Here is a 9918-nt window from a genome sequence, read left to right as displayed (position 1 = left end):
TGTTTAATATTTCTTGCCGCCAAAACCAAGAAAGACAGATTGTCTGTTGTCCTCAAATGTTTTTTATCAGAGCACGCTTGATTATCTGGACTGACCTTTCTGCTGCACCATTCGAGGCAGGATGGTAAGCAGGAAGGGTCTGCTTGATTCCGTTGTTTTTTAAGAATTGTTTAAAATCAGAAGAGACCAGCTGGGGTCCTTTATCAGAGACAATTTCTTTGCACAATCCATAGGCTGCAAACAGCCTTCGTAGGTTTTCGATGAAGTTCATTGATGTCATTGAAGTTATGTAAAAAACTTCCAACCACTTTGAATCACCGTGGATTATCACCTCGTAAAGGAATGTTCTCACCTCGCAAAGGAACCTTCTCACCCAGCAAAGGAACCTTCTCACCCAGCAAAGGAACGTTCTCACCCAGCAAAGGAACGTTCTCACCTCGCAAAGGAACCTTCTCACCCAGCAAAGGAACCTTCTCACCCAGCAAAGGAACGTTCTCACCCAGCAAAGGAACGTTCTCACCCAGCAAAGGAACGTTCTCACCCAGCAAAGGAACGTTCTCACCCAGCAAAGGAACGTTCTCACCCAGCAAAGGAATGGTCTCACCCAGCAAAGGAACCTTCTCACCTCGCAAAGGAACGTTCTCACCCAGCAAAGGAACGGTCTCACCCAGCAAAGGAATAGTCTCACCTAGCAATGGAATCGTCTCACCCACCAAAGGAATGGTCTCACCTAGCAAAGGAATTTTCTCACTGCATTTTCTTTAACGGCAGGTGAGTCAGAGCATCATGGTAACACAGTTCCGAGACCAGAGAGACAGTGGCCTCTGTGTCTAACTGCATGTCCAAATCCTTTCTATCCAATGTGACATTTATTGTAATGCCCTTTTCCCATTGGAAGAAGTGTAAACTGTATACACCCCAAAAAACTCTGAATCATCCTCCTTACTCTTGCCATTGCTCTCAGCAGCAACAACATACTGTGTCTGTCCTGCTCTGCTGTTCCTACATGCAGAGGCAATGTGTCCAACTTTAGAACAGACATGCATTTCTCATTTGTGAATCTGCAACCACGAGCAGAATGTTTTCCTCTGCACATGTAGCATGGTTGCTGACCAGAATTCTCTTGCCTTGTATCATTTTTTTATACTGTTTCTCTCCATTGTCATTTCTGCCCTTGAACTGTCCTTTTCCTCTCCTGGGAAATGTTTTAGCATTTTTATTCACTGCATTTACTGATTGAGCCTCTTTTGTTACTCTGAAATCTCCCTGGTGTTCTTGGAAGCTAACTCCATTGACAATGCCATCTCACATGCCTTTCTGAAGGTTAGATCCTTCTCTGCTAGCATCTTGTGCTGCAAATCTTCAGAGCACAGTCCACTTACAAACTTATCTCTCAATGTCTTTCCTAGATATGGACCAAAAACACAATTAGCTGACAGTTATCGCAAAGCCATCGCATAATCAGACACATACTCTCCTTCCTTCTGGTTAGGTTTTTTTCAAATGAAATTGCTCCGCAATCACCACAGGTTTTGGTTTGTAGTGAGCTAGCAACACTAGCTTCAATTCCTCTTATTGCAAAGTACTTAGTGTATCAGGTGTGATCAGTCTCTTTAATAGTCCATATGTTTCTGCACCGATCACAGAAAGAAACACACTGACATTCTTGTCGCCTTTAATGTCATTTGCAAACATCCATAGCTCCAAAAGCTCAAGATAGCTTTCAAAATCCTCCCGCAATTCTTTGTACTTGTCCACTTGTCTGCCTTGCATAGTAGCCATTTTCCATCACTACTGTTCTCTGAGCTAATATCCTCTGCGATAGTTCTGTATGTTGTTCCTGACAGGTGCATGGCTGCTCCATTTACAATCCACACGTTTGTTCTTTTGATTACATTTGTAATATTTTAGGTTTCATCACCTATAGAACAACTAATAATAACAACTGGACAAGAGAGAGGAGCTCATTTGGGAAACTTTACTATTTCAAAACATGGTAGTACAACACGGGCATGTTTGAGGCAGCACGTTCTATAAAAGTTCAGAGGTCACAGGATTAACTGTAAGAGGCGTAATACAATTGTTTTCCGGCCACTAGGGGGTACTCGGGTGAAGCTCATGGGAAATAAATAAGAAAAGTTTAAGTTGACTGGGGAAGAGGAAGAAAAATGAACAAAAAATGCTGTAAATGGCTTTTACACTGTGCTGATATGATTACCATTCAAGTAAACAGTACCTTTCACGTAGGTGTTTATATTTTAAGCTCATAAAAAGGGTAACAACAATTCAGGTAAGTGATAATTGTATCTAGGCAGATTACCATGTTCATTTTTTTAAATATACTGCTCAAAAAAATAAAGGGAACACTTAAACAACACATCCTAGATCTGAATGAAAGAAATAATCTTATTAAATACTTTTTTCTTTACATAGTTGAATGTGCTGACAACAAAATCACACAAAAATAATCAATGGATATCCACTTTATCAACCCATGGAGGTCTGGATTTGGAGTCACACTCAAAATTAAAGTGGAAAACCACACTACACTCTGATCCAACTTTGATGTAATGTCCTTAAAACAAGTCAAAATGAGGCTCAGGAGTGTGTGTGGTCTCCACGTGCCTGTATGACCTCCCTACAACGCCTGGGCATGCTCCTGATGAGGTGACGGATGGTCTCCTGAGGGATCTCCTCCCAGACCTGGACTAAAGCATCCGCCAACTCCTGGACAGTCTGTGGTGCATCGTGGCGTTGGTGGATGGAGCGAGACATGATGTCCCAGATGTGCTCAATTGGATTCAGGTCTGGGGAACGGGCGGGCCAGTCCATAGCATCAATGCCTTCCTCTTGCAGGAACTGCTGACACAATCCAGCCACATGAGGTCTAGCATTGTCTTGCATTAGGAGGAACCCAGGGCCAACCGCACCAGCATATGGTCTCACAAGGGGTCTGAGGATCTCATCTCGGTACCTAATGGCAGTCAGGCTACCTCTGGCGAGCACATGGAGGGCTGTGCGGCCCCCCAAAGAAATGCCACCCCACACCATGACTGACCCACCGCCAAACCGGTCATGCTGGAGGATGTTGCAGGCAGCAGAAGGTTCTCCACGGCGTCTCCAGACTCTGTCACGTCTGTCACGTGCTCAGTGTGAACCTGCCTTCATCTGTGAAAAGCACAGGGCGCCAGTGGCGAATTTGCCAATCTTGGTGTTCTCTGGCAAATGCCAAACATCCTGCACGGTGTTGGGCTGTAAGCACAACCCCCACTTGTGGACGTCGGGCCCTCATACCACCCTCATGGAGTCTGTTTCTGACCGTTTGAGCCGACACATGCACATTTGTGGCCTGCTGTAGGTCATTTTTCAGGGCTCTGGCAGTGCTTCTCCTGCTCCTCCTTGCACAAAGGCGGAGGTAGCGGTCCTGCTGCTGGGTTGTTGCCCTCCTACAGCCTCCTCCACATCTCCTGATGTACTGGCCTGTCTCCTGGTAGCGCCTCCATGCTCTGGACACTACGCTGACAGACACAGCAAACCTTCTTGCCACAGCTCGCATTGATGTGCCATCCTGGATGAGCTGCACTACCTGAGCCACTTGTGTGGGTTGTAGACTCCGTCTCATGCTACCACTAGAGTGAAAGCACCGCCAGCATTCAAAAGTGACCAAAACATCAGCCAGGAAGCATAGGAACTGAGAAGTGGTCTGTGGTCCCCACCTGCAGAACCACTTCTTTATTGGGGGTGTCTTGCTAATTGCCTATAATTTCCACCTGTTGTCTATTCCATTTGCACAATAGCATGTGAAATTTATTGTCAATCAGTGTTGCTTCCTAAGTGGACAGTTTAATTTCACAGAAGTGTGATTGACTTGGAGTTACATTGTGTTGTTTACGTGTTCCCTTTATTTTTTTGAGGAGTGTATATATATTTTTAACCTTTATTTAACTAGGAAAGTCAGTTAAAAACAAATTCTTATGTACAATGGCGGCCTACCCCGGCCAAACCTGGGCCAGTTGTGTACCGCCCTTTGGGAGTCGGCCGGATGTGATGCAGCCTGGATTCAAACCAGGGACTACAGTGACGACTCTTGCACTGAGATGCAGTGCCTTAGACCGCTACGCCACTCAGGAGCAATTTATTACACCATCCAGCCACCAGACTAGAATAGACCTACGCATGGTCTGTGTCTGAAATGGCATCCTATTCCCTATATACTGTCAGGTGACATTTCAGATGCCTCCATCCTCTCTAACAGTTAGAAGCCAAACAAATGATGTCAGGAATTCCAAATGTCATTAAGTCACTATTGGGGATTGTCTTTGCAATGATGTCTCACAAATCATCATCGCCATGGTGATGCTCCATGACATAATTTATTTGGATGGTTGAAGTGTTGTAGAGGAGTGGGCGTAGCAGCACTACACTCTTAGAAAAAAAGGTGCTATCTAGAACCTTAAAGGGTTCTTCGGCTGTCCCCATAGGAGAACCCTTTGAAGAACCCTTTTGAGTTTCAGGTAGAACCTCTTTGGTTCCAGGTAGAACTCTTTAGGGTTCCATGTAGAACCCTTTCTACAGACCAGATGCTTTTAAACTTTCTGTGGAGAAACCGTACCCGTCACATTAGGAAACTGTTGCATTGAATACTTATGAGTATGGTGGCTGAATTGTCTGGACATTCCTACCTTAAATAATACTTTTCAGATCAGTTTGATAAAACACTTACTAAGAAGACCCACTTCTATGTGGAACTGCATTCCTCATCATGTCTTTTCTACTTTTAGTGGCCTTAACTTCATGTTGGTTTGCAATTATAATATTGACAAAGTTCCAGTGAAGCTCCGCTTTTCATTGGCAGGTTTTCTAGTCATGGTCCTTCATTTCGAAGCGTAATTTCTCCCCACAATATATTATATCTGGAATAATCAGCACATATTGTATAACAATAAATCTTTGTTTTTAGAATATTGGTTCAGAAATAATATCCTATTGGTGAGACAACTTGTAAATGCAGAGGGTCTTTTACTTAATTATGACTCATTCTTTTCACTTTACAAGATCCCTATAACGCCTAAAGAGTTTACAATGGTTTTAGTCTCCATTCCCTCAGGTGTTGCTTTATTATTCAGGAACATGTTAAGACCCTCAGAACCTACCTTCGATTACCGCTGTTGACTCAATAGTAGTAAAGATTTGTTTTTGTTTTGGTCCGTTCAACAACAGAGCGGTACTTGCCTTGTATCAACAAGATTTTGTATCTATATACCTTATGTCATGCCTTACTGGAATCGTTTTATTGATAATATCTGTTGTCTCACACATACGTACTTACTAACACAATTAAGGAAGTTTATTATAAAATGATTCATTCATATTACCCTGCCAACCACTATATGAAGAAGTTAAAAAAATAGAAGCACATTCAAATTGTACCTTTTGAAATGACCCCCCAGAAACCGTGTTGAATGTTTTTCTATGGTATTCATGTAAAGAATCTGTGGCAAGACATCAGTAGATTTATAATGGAACAAATTCATGAAGATTTTACACTATTAAGGAGAGACGTACTGCATGAATTCTTTACCTACGATAGAAATCATTTGGATGGATATTTTTCTTCTTCGTTCACTCGCCGTACAGTAGGTGGCGACAATACGCCAATAGGTGTAGTCTGCTATAAAACCCTAAAGAAGAACAAGACAACAGCAAATTGTTGACGAGGACAGCTAGCGACGAACAGTTCATATCATACAAAGAAACAGTAGCTTCCACAATGGATCGGGTAAGTCTGGTTTTAACATTATATGCCCGCTGTGTTTTATAAAATGTCTAGGCCTAGTTTTCATCATCTTTGAACCTCCACATTGCTGTGTTCTGTTTGGGGCGGCAGGTAGCCTAGTGGTTAGAGCATTGGGTCAGTAACCGAATCCCCGAGCTGACAAGGTAAACATCTGTCGTTCTGTCCCTGAACAAGGCTGTTAATCCGTTGTTCCGTCATTGTAAATAAGAACTGACTTGCTTAGTTAAATAAAGGTTACATTAAAAAAGTAGCCCACAACTATATCATTTGTATTTATTATGGATCCCCATTAGCTACCAAGGCAGCAGCTACTCTTTCTGGGGTCCAGCAAAATTAAGGCAGTTCATACAATCATGTTTAGGAATCTGTGACTCTGACCTAATTCTCTCCTTCCTCCCGAAGTGTGCAAATGTTCACATTCCTTCACTGATTTCTTACGTATTAGCCATTATTTGACCCGATATTCAAGTGTCCGTTCTAACAAAGAAAATAAATGGCTGCAGTCCAAACACGTTGTTTTTCCCTCGGGGGTATCCCCGTCGAAACCGGATGCAGTTTGATTGCCATTTTACGGGAGGTCCAATTCCCTAACGTTGGCCCTCGATTTAGCTTGAAGGAGCGAGTGAACAACTTTGGACACCTGGTGGGTTGATATGACCCACAATTCAATGCAAACTGTAGTCACATGTTGCGAAGTGTCAAATGTAATCAACGGCATCTCAGAAAAAATATGAAGCTAGTTTGCAGAATATATACACACACAGATTTTTAGCATTTGCAAATTGGTTTAGTTTTGTAGTGAGGAGTGCAGTTCTGAAATGTATTGGAATAAATGACCAAACTATAAAACTAGCTGGCCAGTTATGGTAAACTGTAGCTAGTTTCGTGGAAATATTTGGTCAATCATATTTCACAAATACCGGAGCCTGTGAGTTCAAATATATTTTTTATTACTTCATAATAAAAGCCGAGCTGGAATCATGAAAACAACTGCCTTCCAGTCTTGGCACAGAATATTTATAAATTTGTCACACTCATAGTGACTCCTCTTAATGGCTTATCACCTCTTGCATTTAGCCACCGTTATCATATTGCCTTCATGTTAGGACATGCAATCTGTAGAGTCACATAAATAGTTTCAAACATGTAGGACCATAGCAACAGACCTTGGCACTCTACAGGATTAACCAATAGATGACATCCTGCTGACTCCACTGAAAGGGGAACCCCTGTTCTGGAAAAAACCCAAGAGGTGTAACCATAGTTTGCCATAACAGTTACAAGAATAACCATGTGCATGTCTAATGGTGTCCAATGACCTAGAGCACATAGACTGCACTAGTTTTGCTGGCTCCTTCTGAAATAAATAATTGCCACATATGTACTGAAAAATTCACAATACTAGCTACCTGGTAGGAGCGCTAGTATTGGGGATTTTCCAGTACATTGGAGGTTTTCCAGTACCTATACTGTTTTCTTAGAAGTAGTAAGCAGAATCGATATAGGGTTAACCATTAGTATATGTGTAAGCAGAACCAATGTGTATGTGCAAGCTGAGTCAGTACAGGCTTAACCATTCTGGGTCATGCCTGGTCTTGTGAAGGCTATTGGATATGCACATTAGTTAATCATTTATAGGCATCAGTAGACATGCACCTGTATTAGGAACATATGTATGTATGGGGGCAGCAGGTAGCCTAGTGGTTAGTGTTGGGCCAGTAACCAAAAGGTTATTAGATCAAATCCCAGAGCTGAGAAGGTAAAAATCTGTCGTTCTGTTCCTGAACAAGGCAGAACAAGGATTTGGGATGCACCCAAATCAGAGGTTTTGACTGACTTAATACAATATTTGGTTTAATGATCAACTGTAAACTTCTTGTGGCCAACAGGACAAAGCTAGTCTGTCCCCCTCCACCCTCCAGGAGCCCCCAAGTCGACCGCCTCTCCGTACTTTACTGCTGGTTCTGGACGACTGCAGGAAAACACCGGGGCAGAGTGGAACTAAGAGACGAGAAGGAGAAGAGGAACATGGAGATTTGATTTCATTAAGTAAAAACCATCTGGATTAGATTAGTCTGCTTCTGTAACAATTAATTGGTTAATTATATATTGATGAAAATATCTGGTAGTTCCACCCACATTTGAGAAGTGTAACTTGGTCCCCCCAAAAACGTTTGATTTCAACTAATTTTAACATTCTTTCATGAAGAGCACATGTTCAACTTCATAAAAACATGTTTTCCCATCAGGAGGTTATATGAAAATACATACTGTAGTATGTGCTAAATAAAGTAACAGGGGACTACTGAAAACAACAAAACCACTAGTTCACATTGGTAAAATAGTCCTTTAAATCAGCCACAAATTTGCTTATGACTGGGGTAATGGGAGCTAGTTTTGTTCCACAGGGAGTGAAAATTGAATGTTAGCTTGAATTCTACCATACCAATTTATGGGTAAAATGGTTCACTAGCTCGGTTTTCCACAAAAAACACCAGAGAATCGATAAGACTAGAACCAGCTCACCTGCTTTTACTCTATGATTTGACTGTTCAATGTTTCTTTTGCCCAAAAAATGTGAGGAACAGTTTCACCTTATTAAAACATGGGTTGACCTTAAAATGAGGGACAGATGTAAATGAATCACTAATTACATGAAATAAATGATGTTCTGAAATGACTGTCAAAGTAACCAAATAACTAGGGCTTTACATGCACACATCATTTCCTATTAAACTGATTATGGCAGTAGGCCGAGTATGGCATTAGTCATGTAAACATCTTACTCTGCTGATCTAAATTGGTGTAAGGTCATAACCGAAGTAAGCATACGCCTTTAAAAACACCTGGTTTTCTGAGCAATCTTTAGAATGATTAGGACATGTAAACACTTTAATCAGTGTTATAGAGGTGTATTTAATCTGTGTATGTGTTAACACAAGCAGCGCAAGCTAACTTCTTTTGCCCGAGTGCAGTGAGTTCAGGAAAAACTGAAAATATGCAGCTTAGTTTTCACATACAAACTTTATTGGTCCAAATTGCTTCAAAAAAAATTACACTTTCTGTTGTAGAAAGTTTATTTGGATTGGCTATTTTCAGCATTTATCAAAGTCCAGTCAGGTAGCCTGATTTAATATGTGTCCATGTAAACAGGTTTATTAGAGAAATTGTTCTTTCAAAGCATGTCAATGATTTAAAATGTAATACTGGTGCACAATTTATACTGGAAAAATATGAAAGGGAAGCAAAAGACATTCATTTCATTTCAAGATAAAGCAAAGCAGTTCGACAACATACAAAAACAGAGTTACACATGGAGTAAAACAACATACAATCAATGATGCAGTAGAAAAAAACAAGACTATACACAATGTGAGCAAAAGATGTGAGATAAGGGAGGTAAAGGCAAAAAAGGCCATGGTGGACAAGTAAATAAAGTATAGCAAGTAAAACACTGGAATGGTAGATTTGTAGTTTGAAGAAAGTTCAAAGTTAAAATATAAATAATATGGTGCAAAGGAGCTAAATAAATACAGTAGGGGAAGAGGTAATAGATTGGGCTAAATTATAGATGGGCTATGTACAGGTGCAGTGATCTGGGAGCTGCTCTGATAGCTGGTGCTTAAAGCTAGTGAGGGAGATAGGTGTTCCCAGTTTCAGAGATTTTTGTAGTTCGTTCCAGTCATTGGCAGCAGAGAACTGGAAGGAGAAACGATCAAAGGAGGAGTTGGCTTTAGGGGTGACCAGAGAGATATACCTGTTGGAGCGCGTGCTACAGGTGGGTGCTGCTATGGTGACCAGTGAGCGGAGATAAGGGGGGACTTTACCTAGCAGGGTCTTGTAGATGACCTGGAGCCAATGTGTTTGCAAATATGGGTCCATAAACAGATGGGGCCTTCCATGAAATGAATGTCTTTTGCTTCCCTTTCATATTTTTCCAGTATAAATTGTGCACCAGTATTACATTTTAAATCATTGACATGCTTTGAAAGAACAATTTCTCTAATAAACCTGTTTACATGGACACATTAAATCAGGCTACCTGACTGGACTTTGATAAATGCTGAAAATAGCCAATCCAAATAAACTTTCTACAACAGAAAGTGTAATTTTTTTTGAAG

At 41.2% G+C, this 9918-nt stretch overlaps 1 long non-coding RNA gene across 1 annotated transcript; it reads left to right on the top strand.

Annotated features, from left to right (window-relative positions):
- Nucleotides 1-5587: 5587 nt before the first annotated feature.
- Nucleotides 5588-7867, top strand: LOC145850223 (uncharacterized). Its single transcript, XR_006757911.2, has 2 exons — nt 5588-5779; nt 7687-7867. It is a non-coding gene; the product is annotated as an uncharacterized LOC145850223 (long non-coding RNA).
- Nucleotides 7868-9918: the final 2051 nt, after the last annotated feature.

This window comes from Salmo salar, chromosome 12, assembly GCF_965601325.2.
Source record: "Salmo salar chromosome 12, fSalSal1, whole genome shotgun sequence".
NCBI classification, from domain to species: Eukaryota; Metazoa; Chordata; class Actinopteri; order Salmoniformes; family Salmonidae; genus Salmo; species Salmo salar.
Note: the sequence above shows the minus strand (reverse complement) of the source record. Positions and strands in the feature narration are given on the sequence as shown.